Below are 18,546 nucleotides of genomic sequence, written 5' to 3'. Positions count from 1 at the left end.
GTGAATAAAATGTAACATTTCTAATAATTACAATAAAAGTATATGAAAAAAACAAATAGCTCTTCTTACCAGAAACTTCTCCTTTAGGTAATCAGAAGCCTGGGATTTGGTAGGTCCATGTTCAAAGCCAACCCATCACGAAATTCTGGGAGACTCCCTGTTCACAATAAGTAGCATTAAAGGAGGCAGGCAGTGTGCCTTATGAGATGAGGTCGAAGCCAGACATGGTGTAGAAAGTTGAGCAAGAGTGAAGAGAAGCCCTAAGTTTAAAAGTTGACATGGTCAGAATCTGAAATCGAGAGAGAGAGGGGGGGGAGCGCACAAGCAGTAAGAAATTGTCCTTTTAATTTCTTTAAGCTTATTATACTTTTTTCTTCCTAAGGAGAATTTTACATTGTGGTAAAACTTTCAGTATTTAAAACTAACACACTGAATATAATTCCATTGAGTTTTCTTGTTAGTGAATGCTTTTTCTTAACGCATAGATCGATATGCTCTTGTGTCCTTGTGCATCAAGGAAAATACTCTTTCTTTTTCTATTGCTGTTGATCCTAGGATTTCAATTGAGGGCCTGGGCACTGAGATGTTTTTCTTTTTTTTTTTTTTCTTCTTTCTTTTTTTCTGTGCCAGTTCCAAGGCTTGTATTCATAACTGGGGCCCCGAGCTCAGGCCCCAAGACTAGCAAAAAAAAAAAAAAGAGAGAGAAATAAAGAAAGATAGAAAGAAAGAAAGAAAGAAAGAAAGAAAGAAAGAAAGAAAGAGGCATTGTCCTTGCATTTCCACAGGCTAGTGCTCTACCACTTAAGGTACAGCACCACTTTCAGCTTTTTCTATGTATGTGGTACCTAGGAATTGAACCCAGGGTTTCGTGCATGCTGGACAAACACTCTACCACTAGGCCATGCTTCCGGCCCACTGAGGTGTTTTTGCTCTTGGTTACCACTCACCCATTTGAGCCACAGCTCCACTACTGTATATTTGAAGGTTTATTAGAGATAAGTCTGTTAGACTTTGATTCCTAAGCAGATTTCAAATATGGATTCTGAGATCTCAGCCTCCTGAGAAGTTAAGATTACAGATGCAAGCTAGTAGAGCCCAGCCGACCATTACCTTTTCTTTTGCTTAATTCAGTATTAGGATCCTTCTTATCATACAAATATCATCTTTTGAAAAATAAGCAAATTCTCTCCTGGAAAGTGTTTCTGTATTTTATTACTCTCCTAGTGAAAATATTAGTACTTTAAAAAATATGTATTTGATATCCTGTCCTCCAAAGCCTATGGGATGTGCAAGGTTGCTTTCTGTGTTCTTGAGTTAATTGCTTGCTGAAATATTCTCACCAGCCGTACTTCTGTATATCTGTAAGGTTTTTCTATAGTCACATGCTTGAATGACATGAACAATGACCTGACAACAACCATGGCCGCAACAACAGTGGTTTCACGTGAAAATCAGAAGAAAAGAGCTCAGTGATAAAGACACTGAAAACAACAAAGTTAATTTTTTACGAATTCAAACATTTTTACTTAATTAATTTTGAATACTAATTAAGGAATAGTAGCCATGAATTATAGCTGAAATAGGATCTTTACATCTTTATCTTATGCATTTGCTTTTAAATTTTTCCTCTAACCTTTAAGAAGCAAAAAGAACTCCAGGTGTGGTAATGAATAATTATCTCATTTGTATATTTGATGTATGGGATTGAAGGTATTTTCTGAAATACATATACATTTTGAAATACTGTTATTTAATTTATAGATCACACACCAAATAAATGGAGCAGATGATTCTAATGTCTTCTCTCAGTTGTCTGAATTGGTCTCAGAGGAGTCTGCCTTGCCTCATGATGAGCATTTCTTCATGGAAAATACCACTGAATACATCTAAGGAGTTCTTTATTGACTAAGAAAATGCTGGTATTTGTCCTTGGCAAACTTCACAGGACTGTGGACAGCGTGAAGGAGGCCATTGAAGGAATTTCCTTGTTGATTGCACACTCTCAGTCTCTTGCCCATACTCCTGTCACAAATCCTACCAGCGAGGGGTCTTCCACATGATGCAGAATTGAAGGGAAGTTTCCCTCCTGGAGAAAACCATGTGACTTCTTCCTCAAATGCATACACTTCAGTTGAGAGCCTGGACCAGTAGTACCTGAGCAGGGTCAGTTGCATTTCAATATGTTCCACTGGTTTGCAAAGTTTGAATGATTACGCTTCATTTTTTGACATCCTGACTTGTTTGACTGCCTTGTGTTCAGTTAATATTGCTATCATTCAGTGTTCATAATAGAATTGGAGATCTGGGTATTTTTTTTAAACTTCAAGCTCTCATTCTGAATGTCTACAGATTTGGGGTTGTTTTTATTGGAATACCTTTGTTGTTTACAGTGGTGCTTCCAGTATCCTCCATACATGTGCTCTCCACTCTCGGAATAATTTCAACCGTTGCTCTGACTTTATCAGATAGTATACTGAAGAGCATTTTATATATGTCCCATACCTTCTCCTGTCATGTCCTCACTCCCCACTGCTGTCCTTCCCCCAAAAGGTCCTCTTGTGCTTTCCCATTATTCATCTTTAAATCTAAATTTACAAATGGAGAGAAAAATGTGACATTTAGCTCTCAGTGTGATGTATTTGGCTTAGCGTGCTGAGATCTCCTATCCATTTTCCTGATAATGATATCATTCCATTTTTAGAGCAGACTCGTTCCTCATTTTGTCCACACACAGCAGTTTTATATGTACTCATTGGTGAATAGGTAGCTTTTGTTTTTTTGTGGGTCATGGGGTTTTAACTCTGGGCCTGGGCTCTTTCCCTGAGCTGTTCTGCTCAAGGCTAGGGCTCTAGCACTTTGAGTTTCAGTGCCACTTCCGTTTTTCTGGTGATTAATTGGAGATCAGAGTCTCATGGATTTCCTGCCTAGGCTGGCTTTGCATCGTGATCCTCAGATCTCAGTCTCCTGAGTAGCTAGCATGGTAGGTGTGAGTCACCAGTGCCCAGCTTCAGCTCTTTTGAATAGTGCTAATATAAGCACAAAGGTACAATGAGAAAAGATACATTTTTGTGTTTCTTGACCCCATAAGTATATTGGAAATTGAAATATTTTAACTTTCTGTGGAAGCTGCGTCAGATGCAATAGCCCTTAATGCTTTAAAGCAGCTTCCACAAAATAATGAAGTAGAAGTAAGGCAACTTATTTGAACTAATCAGATAATTTTGAAACAGAAAGTAGGTATAATTCTGAATGTTTTTTTAATAGCAATCAGTGACATGTGACTAAGCTCACATAGAAATGCCAACGATACATTCAGATCACTACACTTAATTTGCAATGGTCAAAAAGCATAATGTAGCTAAAAAACTAGAAGAAAGATAATGCTCTCTTTTAACATGTTATACATTTATCCAAATAAATCAGAAAGGTACATCTCATGCTACAATGAACATGCAAAAATGGTGACAGTGATATCTGTACTGCAGTTTTTATATATGAACTTCCTCAATGCAAATTCCACATTCTGAGTATTTTGTGTGTGAATATATACTATATATGCTTATATGTACTGTATATATAGTAAATCTGGTTTATATTAGGTATTACATATAGCATATCTTATATAATACTGTAATCTGTGTTGTGGGTATAATATGTATAATATATACATAGATAGAGGTTCATGTATGAAAATGTACATACATATCCAAAGAAAAACACCAAGATACATATGTCCACACATATTTCATATATATGTGATTACAACAAATTAGTATTTATCCCCTTGTATCTATGCATATTAGGTGCTCATTTATCTCCAACCTTTCATTTTACTGGGAAAAGTAAAGATTTGACTAATAACCTTTTACACTTTTTTTCAGAGAACTCCTAAAGATACAATAGTGCAAGCATATACTACAATATGACTATGCAGAAATATAGACAGTGACACTCTGTGTAAGATTAGTCCTCATTATGATCTTCCTACATGCCAACTTCTGGCTTTCTTTGTGTGTATTCAGTGGGCCACAGACATACTTGCCTACATATATACACATATATACGTATATATACATACATATATACATATATACACATGTGCATGTACATATGCATATACACACACAAGCCTCTTTACAGGTAGTATGGATTTCTACTTGCCCATCATTATTTTCCACATGTCTTTTGTGAATATTACTATCCAATCTATCCCATTCAAAAATATAAGAATGCAATATTGTTATGTAATTAAAAAGTACATATGACTCTTGACATTATATGACTTCCTAGATCATACATTCTGGTTAGTATTTCTCTACAGCTAAATGATTAGTGCGATTTGTTCTCATATAAAGTAGTTGCTTATAATTTTTTCATCATTTTTCTATGTCTTTGAGTTTGACAGATTTGTGATAGACCCATTTAGTTTTGCAACATCAGTTCAACAATGGAACCTTTCTGTTTAAGTGTTTAGAGTGGCAGCTTTTTGTGTTGTGCTTTCTTGCTGCTTCTGCAATTTTCTTTTTATTATATAGGTGATATACAGAGGGGTTACCATATCACCAGTCAGGTAATGAATATATTTGTCTTTAGATAATGACATCCCCTCCTTTATTCTCTCCCATATTTCACCCCTGTTCCCTTCCACGAGTTATGTAGTTCATTTTCTACATGATTTCTACTGAATATCACTACTTCATTTGTTCACTCTCTGTCCTTCCACTTTTGTGTACCTCCCTTATCCTCCCCATAGACAGAAGCAGAGAGGCTCTTTGTTCCCCCTCCAAGAGTGCCTGCTTTGGTCTAACGATGTATGATTGACCAGAGTCCTCTATGACTTATCATGTCACCATGTATTTTAGATTTATTCTCTGCCTATGTGTCATTTGTCTTTCTGAACTTGACTTATCTTCACTTAATATGATTTGTTCTGGGCCCATCCATTAACTCGCAAATGACAGATTTTTTTTTTTTTTGCCATTCCTGGAGCTTCAGTTCAGAGCCTGGGCAGTGTCCTTGGGATTTTTGAGGCTAGCACGCTACCACTAGAGCCACAGCACCACTTCCAGCTTTTTTCCAATATGAGATACTAAGGAATTGAACTCAGGGCTTCGTACATGGTAGGTGAACACTCTACCACTAGGCCACACTCCAGGCTCCCAAATTACATTCTTTTATTTTATTTTTTGGTCAGTCCTGGGTTTGAACGCAGGGCCTGAGCATTGTCCTTTGGCTTTTTAATCAAAGATAGTGCTCTACCACTTGAGCCATAGCACCACTTCTGGCTTTTCCATATATGTAGTACCAAGGAATTGAACCCAGGTCTTTGTGCGTCCTGGGCAAGCATTCTACCACTAGGCCAAACACCCGACCCCAAATTACATAATTTTTAATGGCAGTGTAAAACTACATTGTGTATCAGTATTGCATCACTTGGATCCACTCACCACTGTAGGCCATCTGGACTGTTCCTATAACTGGGCTATTATGAATATTACAGAAATGAACATAGAGGCGCAACTGTATTTACAGGGTTCTGGCTTGTGTTTTTCTGGATAGATGCCCTGAAATGATATGGCTAGGTCACAGTTAAGGGATTTTTTGAGGAACCTCTAGACTGCTGTCCAAAGTGGTTGTATTAGTTTACAGTGAAATAGGATTCCTTTTCCCTCAAATCCCCCCAGCATTTGTTGTTCTAACTCCTAATGTTGGGCAATGTAACTGGAATAAGATGGAATCTTAGAGACATTTTGATTTGCATTTGCTTTATGGCTAGGGATGGTGGATTGCACGTCCTCTGTTTCTTTGTCATTCTTACCTCTTCCTCTGAGAAGTGTCTGCTCACTGTTTCTCATTCATTCACAACAGCTGCACTGCTATGACTTTGAAAATAGCTCCTTGGTCTCTACATATCTTTATACACATGTGTATTTATATGCAGATATCTAGCCTTTGATGGAAGACTTCACAAGTATGGTTCATTTTTGTTTGATTAAGTCATGGGCCTTGAACTCATGGCCTGGGTGTTGTCTCAGTTCATCAGCTCAAGGATAGTACTCTATTGCTTTGAACCTCAGCATCATTTTAAGTTTTCTGATGGTTTACTGGAGAAAAGAGTCTCTCAGATTTCTTGCCTGGGTTGCTTTGAACTCTGATCCTCAGAGCTTAGGCTCCTGAGTAGATAGGAGTGCAGTCATGAGCCATCAGTGCCCGGCTGTTCATTTTTGTCTGTGCTAAATGATTAAACTATACTCAGTCAAGGACCATGTGAATTCATAGACTTAGTTTTTCATTGATGTTAGCAATAATTCACCTAATACCAACTTCACATACTGTAAATGCAAAAGGTATTTCCTGCTTTTGTCTACAAATGAAGCTTCTTCTAGCAAAAGTTAAAATGTAAACTCTCCATAACAAAGCTTTTATGCAAGATTGAGACATTACTTTCCTAGCTAACCTAATTCAGTGTTCATTGTGCTTTTGTTGTTTCATGTATTTTGTATTTCATGTACTAATTGGAGTTCAATATGATATAACATCTAAATTTCTGCTTCTATGTCTTCTCTATTTCTTGTTTGCTCTAGTGTTGGCTGTCTGTCCTGCCGCTCTGATGGATAAAAGCATCTGCAGGTGGAATGCAGGACTCCATCCAAAGTGATGCTTAGCATTTCAAGCTGCAGAGTCCTGGGGTATGAGGGATTGACGCAAGGTCAAATAGCTCTTCCTCATCTGAAATCTTTGTCACGTCCCAGGACTTATTGTGAGTGGCGTACACAGACTGTGATTATCTGACTAAGCATTGTGGTTGCAAGTACTTGACATCACAACGGAAAATGTCTTTGACTTTGTCTACTGTTTCTGTTTCATTTCAAAATTGAACATAATTGCATCCCTGAGCAAGATATGGACAGGCTTTCGAGTATACTATGTATTGTTATATTCCAGAATGGCTTAACACTCAGAGGACAAGTACATGGATATGCCAGGTATTTGGCTGGGCAGTCCAGTATATGATAATATTTGTTAGTATATTGTCCACATTTTCAACATTGCAAATACACAAAACGTTAATTTGGACAATATCAGAGAAATCACACTTTTTGTCTACAGTGCTGGGTATTGAAAGCATGGCCTTGTGCATGTTGGCATGTGGTCTGCCAGTTGAGCTACATCTCCAGCTTAGGTTTCCCCTCTACCACTTCTCTCCGGTGGTGAGATATGAACTCAGAGCCTTGAACTTTCCAATTAAGTTTCAAAATAGAACACGAGGACATAGTGATACCAATACTCTGTCTTGTATACTGGTATTGTCACAATATTCTAAAGCACTCAGATGACAAGGACATGGACTCATCAGGTGTTTAGGTCCAGACACCAACTGAGGACATTACTCCTTGGAGACCCGTATCCCCCAGTGCTGTGATGTAAATTGTTAGTGCATAGGCTCTTACTTGGTGATTATTTGTTCTTGTACTCTAGAAAATGCATACAACCCCTCGAATTGGGTTTCATACACAGGTGGTTTGATGAGGATTTTTTAAGAGTTCTCTTCTCTGCTCAGTAGAAGAAGAACTGCATCTCCTCACTGGTGTCTCAGTCATTCACCCAACTTGTCAAAGGGCAGAATGGCACAGACAAAAGCTGCACTGCTGTGGCCTTCAAACTAGTTCCTCACAAACTTAGTGCTTGTTTTCAGTACATCTTTATACACATTCTATCTATATTCGGGTGTCTGAACTTTTTTGGCTGACTCCTCTGGATGTATGTGTACTCTGCTCCTTATTATCAGCACTGAATTGTTGAATTCTACACAGTCAAATACTATGTGAATTTCTACACCTACTTGTCCTTCCCAAATACCTATAATTCACCAAAAACTGACTCTACAAGGCTGTATTTCCTGCCTTTTCCTAGAAATGAGTTTTCTTGCTTCATTTAAGTGTTCACCTCTGCTAAACAAAGGTTTTATGAAAGGATGAACAAGAGTTCATGCCTTATGAATCTACACCAGTGTTTCCTGTGGTTTTGTGGGTTATTTTCTAGTTCACTTGCTATGTGGGATACAGTTCAAGACTTCAAGCATTAATTTCCTTTTTCAGGGTTTTAAAGTTTTCATCAAAAAGATCCTTTACGTTCTTAGTTAAGGTAATTCCTAGGTACTTTATTTTCATTGAGGAGTTGCTTTCCTGATTGTTGCCTCATTCTTCTCACTGTTGGCGTAGAGGAAGGCAGTTGATTTTTGAGGATTAATTTTATACCCTGCTACCCTTCCAAAGTTTTGAATCAGCTCAAGGAGCTTGGGAGTAGAGTCTCTAGGATTCTTTAAATATAGAATCATGTCATCTGCAAAAAGGGATAGTTTTACTTCCTCTTTCCCTATTTGGATCCCCTTTATGCTTGCTTCTTGCCTTATTGCACTGGCTAGGAATTCTAATACTATGTTAAAGAGGAGTGGAGAGAATGGGCATCCTTGTCTCATTCCTGATTTTAGAGGGAATGGCTTTAGCTTTTCGCCATTAAGTATAGTACTAGCTGTGGGTTTGTCATACACAGCCTTTATTATATTGAGGAATGTTCCATGGATTCCTAGTTTCTCCAGAGCTTTTAACAAAATAAAGGGGTGTTGGATCTTGTCAAATGCCTTTTCTGCATCTATTGAGACAATCATGTGATTTTTGCCCCTGCTCCTGCTGATGTGTTGAATTATATTAATTGGTTTGCGTATGTTGAACCAGCTTTGCCTTTCTGTGATGAATCCTGTTTGATCATAGTGTATAATTTTTTGATGAGTTGTTGTCGATGGTTGGCCGGTATTTTGTTGAGAAGTTTTGCATCGATGTTCATCAAAGAAATAGGTCTACAGTTCTCTTTCTTTGATGAATCTCTGTCTGGTTTGGGGATGACGGTTATACTGGCTTCATAGAATGAGTTTGGTAAAGAACCTTCATTTTCAATTTCGTTGAAGAGCTTGAGGAGTATTGGTGTGAGCTCTGTTTTGAAGACTTTATCGAATTCAGTTGTGAATCCATCTGGCCCTGGGTTTCTCTTAGGTGGAAGGTCTCTTATTCCCATTTCTATTTCAGTGCTTGAAATAGCCCTGTTTACTTGGGTTAGTTCTTCTTGGTTCAGTGTGGGTATGTTAATATTGGCTAGGAATTCATCCATTTCTTCTAGATTCTCAAATTTGTTGACGTAAAGGTTTGAGAAGAATTCCCTCATGATACTCTGGATCTTGGTAATTTCAGTCATGATATCACCATTTTCGTCTGTGATTTTGTTTATTTCAGTATGCTTCCTTCTTCTTCTTCTTCTTCTTCTTTATTTTTTGCCAGTCCTGGGCATGAGCTTAGGGCCTGAGCACTGTCCTTGCACTTTCTCAAGGCTAGACCTCTACCACTTGAGCCTCAGCACCACTTCCAGGTTTTTTTCTATGTATGTGGTTCTGAGGAATTGAACCTGGGTCTTCGTGCATGCTAGGCAAGCACTCTAACACTAGGCCAAACTCCTAGTCCCTCCCTTCTTTTTTGGTAAGAGTTCCTAAGGGTTTGGATGGAGCAAATGACAATCTTCATAATTTTGAGTTTTCTTAACTGTTATTTCTCAGTTAAACACATTTTTCACTATTTCAAAATAGCCAACATGGAGACTCTGTAAAGCAACAAAAGCCTCCACTTTAGGGGGGATGACAGATGTATAGTCAGTATCCTAATCTCTTTCTCTTTTTTTAGCTTCTTAACAGCAGTAAGAAATGAAGGCAACATTTAGAATGAGTCCTTACATTATCAAAATTCTTTGGTATTTTCCTCATTGTGACTAATTACTTACCATGGAAAAAGAGCCCAGCTGAGACTTGCAGACAGTAACATGGAAAGAACAAGCCCTTGCTTCTAGGCTTGCTTATGACCATGAGAACAGTGAAGGTGCTGAAACAGCGATGACACAATCTGTTGTCATGCACTAGAGAAAGGACTGTGGTTTGGGAGATAGTTCCTCATCAGGAGGAATGACATCTCCAGATAGCTGCACTAGATGATTCTGTACCATTAGTGAGGGGTCCTCTACAGAGAAGAGATTCTTTATCTGCCTTTTTCTCCAATATGTTTTTTTTTTTTTTGGTAAGGGAACCTTTCAATACTGTTTGGCTCCTAGCAAGTTGCTCAAACAGGATTTCTTAGAATTCTCTTTGAGAAACTCCAGATGTCTGATGATGAACCAACTGAGAAGAGCTCATAAAGTGAACTGCCACATTTCCAATTAGCAAAAGCACTTGTACTGCATGCGAGTGGCTGATATCTGTAATCCAAGCTACTCAGGAGGCAGAAGCTGAGAGGACTGAAGAATAATGCCAGCCAGGGCTGAAAACTTTGAGATAATCCATTCTATATACTTAGCCAGAAGTTGAGCTAGAGATCTAGCTCACCTGGTAAAGTGCCACTTGTGAAGAGTTCAAGCCTACTGAGCACCAGGCCACTGAGTTTAAGCCCCAGGATGGGCAAACAATGAAAGGGCAATAGTGAGAAAGATGCCTGAAAATGCAATAGGGCAATGCAAGATGCAATAGGGCAGTGCTGTACCACTTCACATCTCCAACTCAGGCTGTTTTGGTTCTTAGTTAGAGCTAAGAATGAAAGGATTTCCTGCCAGGGCTGGCTTTGAAACACCATTCTCCAATCGCAGCCCATATCTAGAAATACAGACGGGTGCCAGTCACCAGTGTTGGGCTAGATGGGATTTTTTTAAGAGTGCATATGTTGGGTGTCATGCCAAACTTCTTGTGAGGTAAAAGGACCTGATGAATAGAATTTCCTTCCTGGTTGAGGAAAGAAGAGTAGGAAGGGTGACCCAGGGTTTGAGAAGAGTGGGGAAGGAATAAACAAAGCATGACTGTAGGTTGGGCTGAACCATGCACTGTATGGTTCCATCTTTGTGTGTTAGAGTCTGGATATGAAATGTGCACTTAAAAGGCTCATAGGTGGAAGGCTTGATCCCCAGTATACCAGCAGCGTTCAGAGGTGGGTATGGGGAAGTAATTATATTATGAGGCTTTTGACTTTATCCACAGATTCATTCTTTGAGGGCTTCCTAAATTTAAAGCATTAGTAGGAGGTGGGGAAAATGTTAGGAGTTGTGGACTCATGAAACCAAAGAAGTCACTGACCCTTCCTTCTCCTCAGCTTCCTGGGTACCTTGAGGTGAGCAGTCTTCTCCACAACACCCGCCTCCTTGACATAATTGTTCAGTGTCACTGTAGGACCAAAGAAATGGGATCAAATGGCCATGATGTAAAGCCTGAAACTGTGAGGCCAAATTAATCTTTCCCCACTTGAAGTTCTTTGGTCAGGTACCTTTTTTATAGTGATCAACACTCCAATCCAATATAATTGGGATTTTTCATACAGTAGATAGTTTAAAGAACGTTAAGAATATGGAATGAGAGTAAGTATATGATAATGTCTGCTGGAACAAGATTCATAAAGTACTTATTATCCCAGTTCATTCTGTTTTCTTCTGTGTGTCTTTATCTCTCATTCTTGGTCTTAGAATATCTCATTCTTTCTCTTCTCTGAACTCCTCTTTCCCCTACATGAGGGTCATCACGAAACCATTCTGGCAATGTTCTAGAGACCTTGAATTGCTCATTGCCTTAGTGAAAGTTGGTGAAGACTCCAATTCCTCTTTCTAGGGAAATCTATGGCTAGTAGATCATCTACCAGCCAGAGATCATCTTCAGGCATCAGAAAACCTCAGATATTTGACCTTCCTTTTGGGGAGTAGACTCAATTCCAGAAGCTGTAGGGAATAAAGAATACGAAATGGAATGTGTCATGCTCTGCTGAGAACCAAGCCAATAGCCTATGAGGCTACAGATGTGGGCCTCCAAAGATCAGGAAATGGTTAGGAGTCACAAGTCCTCTGCCATCATTGATTGTTAAAGAAGGGTTACAGATGCAACCAGGCTAAATGTGCCACTAACATCTCCCCATAAATAACTTTTTGTGACAAGAGAAAATTTACTTGGGAGGACTTTCTACTCCTTGAAATTTATTGCTCAAATTTGTATCAGTTCCTCATTCTCCGAAGTAATTCAGGCTATCCTACAGAAAAGGGAAGGGGTTAATACAATCACAGTGCATATCTGGCCGGGAACTTTCTTACATCTCAGATTTTCAAGTAGCTGAGATTACAGGCATGCCTCCACAATGCCCACCTTTCCTTAGATTCCTTTAAAATTATTTTATTATTATTTTTAAAAACTCATTATAAAGGTGTTGTACAGAGAGGTACAATTACATAAGTCAGAAGGATAGAGCTTTTTGAAAATATTGATTCTTATTTCTTAAATACAGAGTTACACACTCGTGCCTATATCCTACAACATTAAGGAAATGGAAGGAAGGTAGGAGTGGGTTGGCACGGAGGGAGGAGAATGTTGAAAGTGTGACCTTACTCACAATGCACTGAATTCTCAAACTGCCTTTTTGAATGGCAACGACTTACAGATAGTAAAAATAGAACTTAAAATGCTGTTCATCATAGTAATTCTGAATTTGGGCATTCCCACCCATTTGTGTCTCCCTGCTCTCACTATAGGCTTGGCCCAGAACAAGAATACAAGGTTACAAGGCCAGTAAATAACTGTACATTAAACAAGGCTGTATTAAGCCAGGCTTTCATTTTCACTTAATCACCATGAGCTAAGCATTTCCTTAATATTTTACCATGAATGTTTCAGAACCGGCAAAATCAATACATATAAAAGACTAGGTATCATAACCTTGTTCCTACCTTTGCAGTCAAAAATGTGCCAGTTACAAGAAGACAGACACAGGTCACTGTCCCTGTGTGTCCTAGAAAAGAGGAGAAATGAGTTCAAGAAACCTTTGTTCCAGTGTAAAAATACACTCACAAATACTCATTTGGTATTGGTACTGTTTCTTCTGAAGTGTTGCTGTCTCAAAATTGCCATTTGAGAAATGTTAAGACTTTCTTTTTCATTAATGTAATGAAAATAATAAATAGGGCCATGCATGCTGGTCCTCATGTATAATCCCAGATTCCCAGGTGGGAAGATCAGGATGGTTGTGATTCCAACCAGCTTAGGCAAAATAAGCAGGACCCTATTCTCAACCAGCAAGATGGGCCGGGTGCTTCACATCTACAACCCTCATTGTGTGGGAGACATAGAAGAGGGTTTCAGACAGATGGCAGCTCAGGAAAATGCAGGATACTGTATCTAAAAAAATCTTAGGGGCAAAACAGAGCTGGGCATATACCTGAAGTGGGAGAATGCTTGCCAAGCACGTGTCAGGTGCTGAATGCAAATGCAAGCAGGAACCCACATTACCAATTAGAACTTGTAGTCCCTATGTAATTGTATTATTTGAATTGTATTGTGAACATTTGCAAAAATAAAAATGTAGAGAGACAAGCATAATGAATATGCATATTTCTATTCCTCAGATTATGTAATTCTAAGTATTTTGCTGTAGTGTTCTTGCTTACTTTCTACCTCAGCTTGCATGCCTACTTTTCTCTCTTCTCCCTCTCTCTTTGCCCCTGCCTGTGTGTGTGTTAGTGTGTGTGTATGTGTCATAGTGTTTTGTAGCAAATATTTGACAACTATAGCAAATCCTTGACTTCTTCCTGCTTCAAATCACGCATCCTCTAAGTCTCTTCTGTTACCTTCCATTTATATCTTAGTTTTGTCCTAAAAAATTTAAGTTTGAAAATACGTTTTCTCTTACTATATTTATCCTTATAATCTAATTTTTAACATACCGTTTCACCAGAAAAAAGACATGTTTTTCATCTATTCTTTAAACATTTTTTCAACTGGAAGAAGAACAGTTTTATTATCTTCACGTACAGAGAAATGAACATTGCACATGTAACCCAGCTTAGTAGCCAGTTGCTTAGCCTTTGCCTTTTCCAGCTTGCCAATTTGAGTCACAGATTTTGGACTGAGGACGTTGCCTCCCCAGTGAGGATGGATCTCATCGTGAGTATATGTGAGTATATGCCTGGGTGAAACTTTCACATAGTCAAACACAAAGTATTTTAAATGCCAAGTGAGAAGTCATTCATGTTGAGGCCTGGTTATCAGAAGATATGCAACTGGCTAATTGATACATAAAGAAATTTTGAACTTCTTTAATGATAAAGAAAATACAAATAGAATCCGTGCTGACCAAGGCAGAATGGAAGTCATTAAGAAAACAACAGCAAAGGCTGGAAAGATGGAGCAGAAAGATGAGAATGAACTATATTAGTATACTGTTTTTAGGGTTTTTTTTGCCAGTCCTAGGCTTAAGCTCAGGGCCAGAGGACTGTCCTTGGAGTTTTCTCAAGGCTAGAACTCTACCACTTGAGCCTCAGCACCACTTCTGGCTTTATCTAAATAGTGGTACCAAGAAATCGAACCCGAGTCTCCGTGCATGCTAGGCAAGCACTCCTCCACTAGGCCAAATTCCAGGCCCTTTTGGTTGGGTTTGAAATTAGTATATCCACTACGGAAATCAGTATAGAGTGTTTTCTTCAAAACACTAATCGTAGATTTACTTGTCAGTTTTATAGGTCTCATAATTTACAAGGTAACTTCTCATTTTATAGAATATCTTGTTTGTGATTTTGGATGTGGTGAGCTGCCTGTGTGTGTGTGTGTGTGTGTGTATGTATGTGTGTGTGTGTGTGTGTGTGTGTGTGTGTGTTTCATACGGTTTACTATGGAAAAATCTTAAACCAATAATTTAATGGTACAACTTAAGATGCTGGAAAAAGAGTACCAAACCTAAGCAAAATCTAGTAGAAGGAAACACATTATTAAAATTAAAGCAGAATCAAATGAATTAAGAATCCAAAAAAAACCAGAATTAACAAAACAAGGAGTTGGTTCTTGGCAAAAATTAACAAAACTGACAGACCCTTAACAAATCAGATCAAAAGAGGAAGGGAGAACACCCAAATAAGCAAAATCATAGACAAGAAGGGCACTATCACAGAAGAAATTATCAAGATCCACAGCATCCCATGGGATTACTTTTCAAACCTGCATGTTAACAAATTTGAAAATCTAGGAGAGATGTATGAATATCCAGTAAATATTGAAATAACCAAACTGAACCATGAAGATCTAAGCCTACTAAACAGACCCACTTCAAGCAATGAAATAGAAAAGGCAATAAGAGACCTCTCATCCAAGAAAAGCCCAGGACCTGAAGGATTCACAGCTGAAATCTACAAGGCCTTCAAAGAAGAGCTCACACCAATACTCCCCAAACTCTTCAATGAAGTTAAATTGAAGGCTCTCTACCAAACTCATTCTATGAAACCAGATTAACCCACATGCCAAAATGAGACAGGAACTCATCAAAGAAAGAGAACCAGAGACCTAGTACTTTAATGAATATTGATGCAAAACTGCTCAACAAAATATTGGCCGATCAACTTCAACAACTCATCAAAAAATTATACACTGTGATCAAACAGGACTGATCACCGGGATCCAAAGCTGGTTCAATACATGCAAGTGGGTTAATATAATTCATCACATCAAAAGTAGCAAGGACAACAATCACATGATCATCTGAATAGATGTAGACAAGGCATTTAACAAGATCCAACACCCCTTGATGCAAAAAGTTCTGGAGAAAGTAGGAATCATGGAACATTCTTCAGTATAATAAAGATTGTACACGACAACCCTACAACTAGCATTAAAGTAAATGGGGAAAAGGTAAAGCCATTTCCTCTGAAATCAGGAATGATACAAGGATGCCCACTTTCTCCACTCCTATTCAATATAGTATTAGATTTCCTAGATAGAACTATAAGGCATGAGCCAAACATAAAGAAAGTTGAAATAGGGAAGGAGGAAATGAAACTTTCTCTCTTTGCAGATGACATGATTCTTTTTTCCATACATATTTAATTGTAATTAATAGAAGGGTTGCATAATATTCACCAGATAGAAGGTGCATTACTTCACAAACTTTGATACTTTTCTCATGTCATAGTCCCCATTTCCCTCCCCCTTCCCCCCTGTTCATCCTCCCTTCCCTATCCAATTTCAAATAACCAATTAAGCATATATGAAATATATCAGATAACAAGGCGAAATATTGTAATAATATGAGATAACCAAGGGACAGCAAAAGAGATAAGAGATAATATGGTACATTAAGGACAACAATCATTATATGGCTTTTGTTTCTATAACCTGGAGGTGGTTACTAGATTTTGTTCTATTGTAAATCTCTGCTAGAAGAGCCCAAGGTTTCTACTGATTATGAGCAAATGAGCATATGATTATGATAAATGAGGGAAACCGTTGAGCATATGTTCCTTTGAGTCTAGCTTACTTCACTTAATATGATTTTTTTCTAAGTCTTTCCATTTCCTTACAAGTGGGACAATGTCATTCTTTCTGACTGCAGCATAGAATTCCATTGTGTATAAAGACCACATCTTGTTGATCCACTCATCACCTGAGTGTCATCTGGATTGGTTCCATATCTTTGCTATGGTAAATAGTGCTGCAATGAATATCATTGTGCTAGAGGATTTAGTATGCCCTTGTTTCTGGCCAATTGGGTAAATGCCAAGTAGAATTGCTGGATCATGGGGTGATCTATGTTTACTCTTTTGAGGAACTGCCAAACTGCTTTCCATAGTGTTTCAACAAGTTTGCACTCCCAATAATAGTGTAGTAGTGATCCCTCCTAGCATTGGTTGTTGTTAGATTTCTTGATCCTGGCCATTATAACTGGAGTGAGGTGGAATCTTAGAATTCTTTTGATTTGCATTTCTTTTATGAGCAGAGATGTGGAGCATTTCTTCATGTGTCTATAGCCCATTCTTATTTCTTCTTCAGAGAAGACTCTCTTTTAATCTTTGGCCCAGCTTTTAATGGGATGGTTGTTTCTTTTTAGATTAGTTGTGGAGTGATTCAATTGTTTGAGCAGTTGATATATTTTAGATATGAGGCATTTTGCAGATGACATGATTCTGTACTTAAAGAATCCTATAATTGCCACTCCTAAGTTACTTGTGCTGATTCAAAACTTTGGCAAAGTAGCAGGTTATCAAATTAACCCTTAAAAGCAATGGCTTTCTTGTATGGCAACAAGTAGAAGACAGAGGCAGAAATCAGGAAAGAAACTCCTTTTGCAATAGCTTCAAGGAAAATAAAATATTTAGCAATTAACTAAAGATATAAAGGAGCTTTAGGATAAAACGGGGACCTTTAAAATCCTGAAGAAGGAAATCAAAGCAGAAATAAGGAAATGAAAAATCTCCCATGCCTGTGAATTGGAAGAATAAACATCATGAAAATGGCAATCCTGCCAAGGGCCATCCACAAATTCAGTGCCATACTCATCAATATCATGAACAATCATGATAACAAGGATGAAAATGAAACCTATCTCCCTCACCCTCACCCAGTACCCAACAACTTCAAAAGGCTAGAGATTTAACCAATATAGTGTCACTCAAAAAGAAAAGGAATTGTAACACTGCTTTGGGCAAATAATTTGTGACTAGAACTACAAAAATACAGTCAGTAAAGTAAAACAATAAATACATGACATTAGAGGAATGCAAAATGCTTCTTCACAGAAAAATAGATAATCATCTGAATTGAACAACAGTATAGAAGCATTAGACTTAACAGACATCTGCATATTATTTCACCCAGAAACAAGAGAATATACAATTTTTCAGCAACACCTGGAAATTTTTCTAAAATAGACCACATTTTAGGGCATAAAGCACACCTGTGCAGATTCAGAAACACTGAAATTATTCCCTGCATTCTCTCAGACCACAAGGGCATCAAATTGGAACTGAACACCAATCTCCACCAAAGAAAGCCCTGTAACTCATGGAGATTGAAAAACACATTGTTGAGTCATGACTGTGTCATGGATTTCAGAACAGAATTTCAACAGTGTGTGGAAATTTACAAAAAGGAGCACACAAAATACCAGCACCTTTGGGACAGAGCAAAGGCAGTACCCAGTGGAAAATTTATAGCTCTGAGTGCCTACATTAACAAATTGGAAAAATCACAAACTAACGATTTAATGGCTCACATTAAACTCCTAGTAAAAGAAGAACATGACGGGTGGGAGTGCGAAGAGAAATGGGGACCAAGACACGAGAAAGGGTATCAATGTTCGTGGAGTAATGCACCTTCTATCTGGTGACTATAATGTAACACTTGTATTAATTACAATTGCAATAAAAATATATGGAAAAAAGAACAACAAATAAATCCCAATTCCAGTAGAAGGAAGCAAATTATTAAAGTCAAAGCAGAATTAAATGAATTGGAGTCCAAAAAAAACCATGGGAAGAATCATCAAAACAAGGAGTTGGTTCTTTGAATAAAAATAATAGGTTCTTAGAAAACCTTACCAAAAAAAAAGAAGAGAGCACGTCCCTCCCCAACCCCCCCAAAAAAAACCATGGACAAATATGGAAATATCACAGCAGAAATTACCAAGATACAGAACATCATAAAGGAATACATTTCGAACTTTATGC

At 38.1% G+C, this 18,546-nt stretch overlaps 1 long non-coding RNA gene across 1 annotated transcript in view; it reads left to right on the top strand.

Annotated features, from left to right (window-relative positions):
* The first annotated feature begins 2,055 nt into the window (after positions 1–2,055).
* Positions 2,056–18,546, top strand: part of LOC150057197 (uncharacterized) — a 41,286-nt gene continuing 24,795 nt past the window's right edge. Inside the window, exons 1-2 of the long non-coding RNA XR_016537151.1 lie at positions 2,056–2,163; positions 6,585–6,986. This is a non-coding gene — a long non-coding RNA (uncharacterized LOC150057197). The remainder of the gene's footprint in view (positions 2,164–6,584; positions 6,987–18,546) is intronic.

The sequence above is a fragment of the Megascapheus bottae genome, chromosome 11 (assembly GCF_031878675.1).
Source record: "Megascapheus bottae isolate mThoBot1 chromosome 11, mThoBot2.hap1, whole genome shotgun sequence".
NCBI classification, from domain to species: Eukaryota; Metazoa; Chordata; class Mammalia; order Rodentia; family Geomyidae; genus Megascapheus; species Megascapheus bottae.
This window is presented reverse-complemented; position numbering and strand designations above follow the sequence as displayed.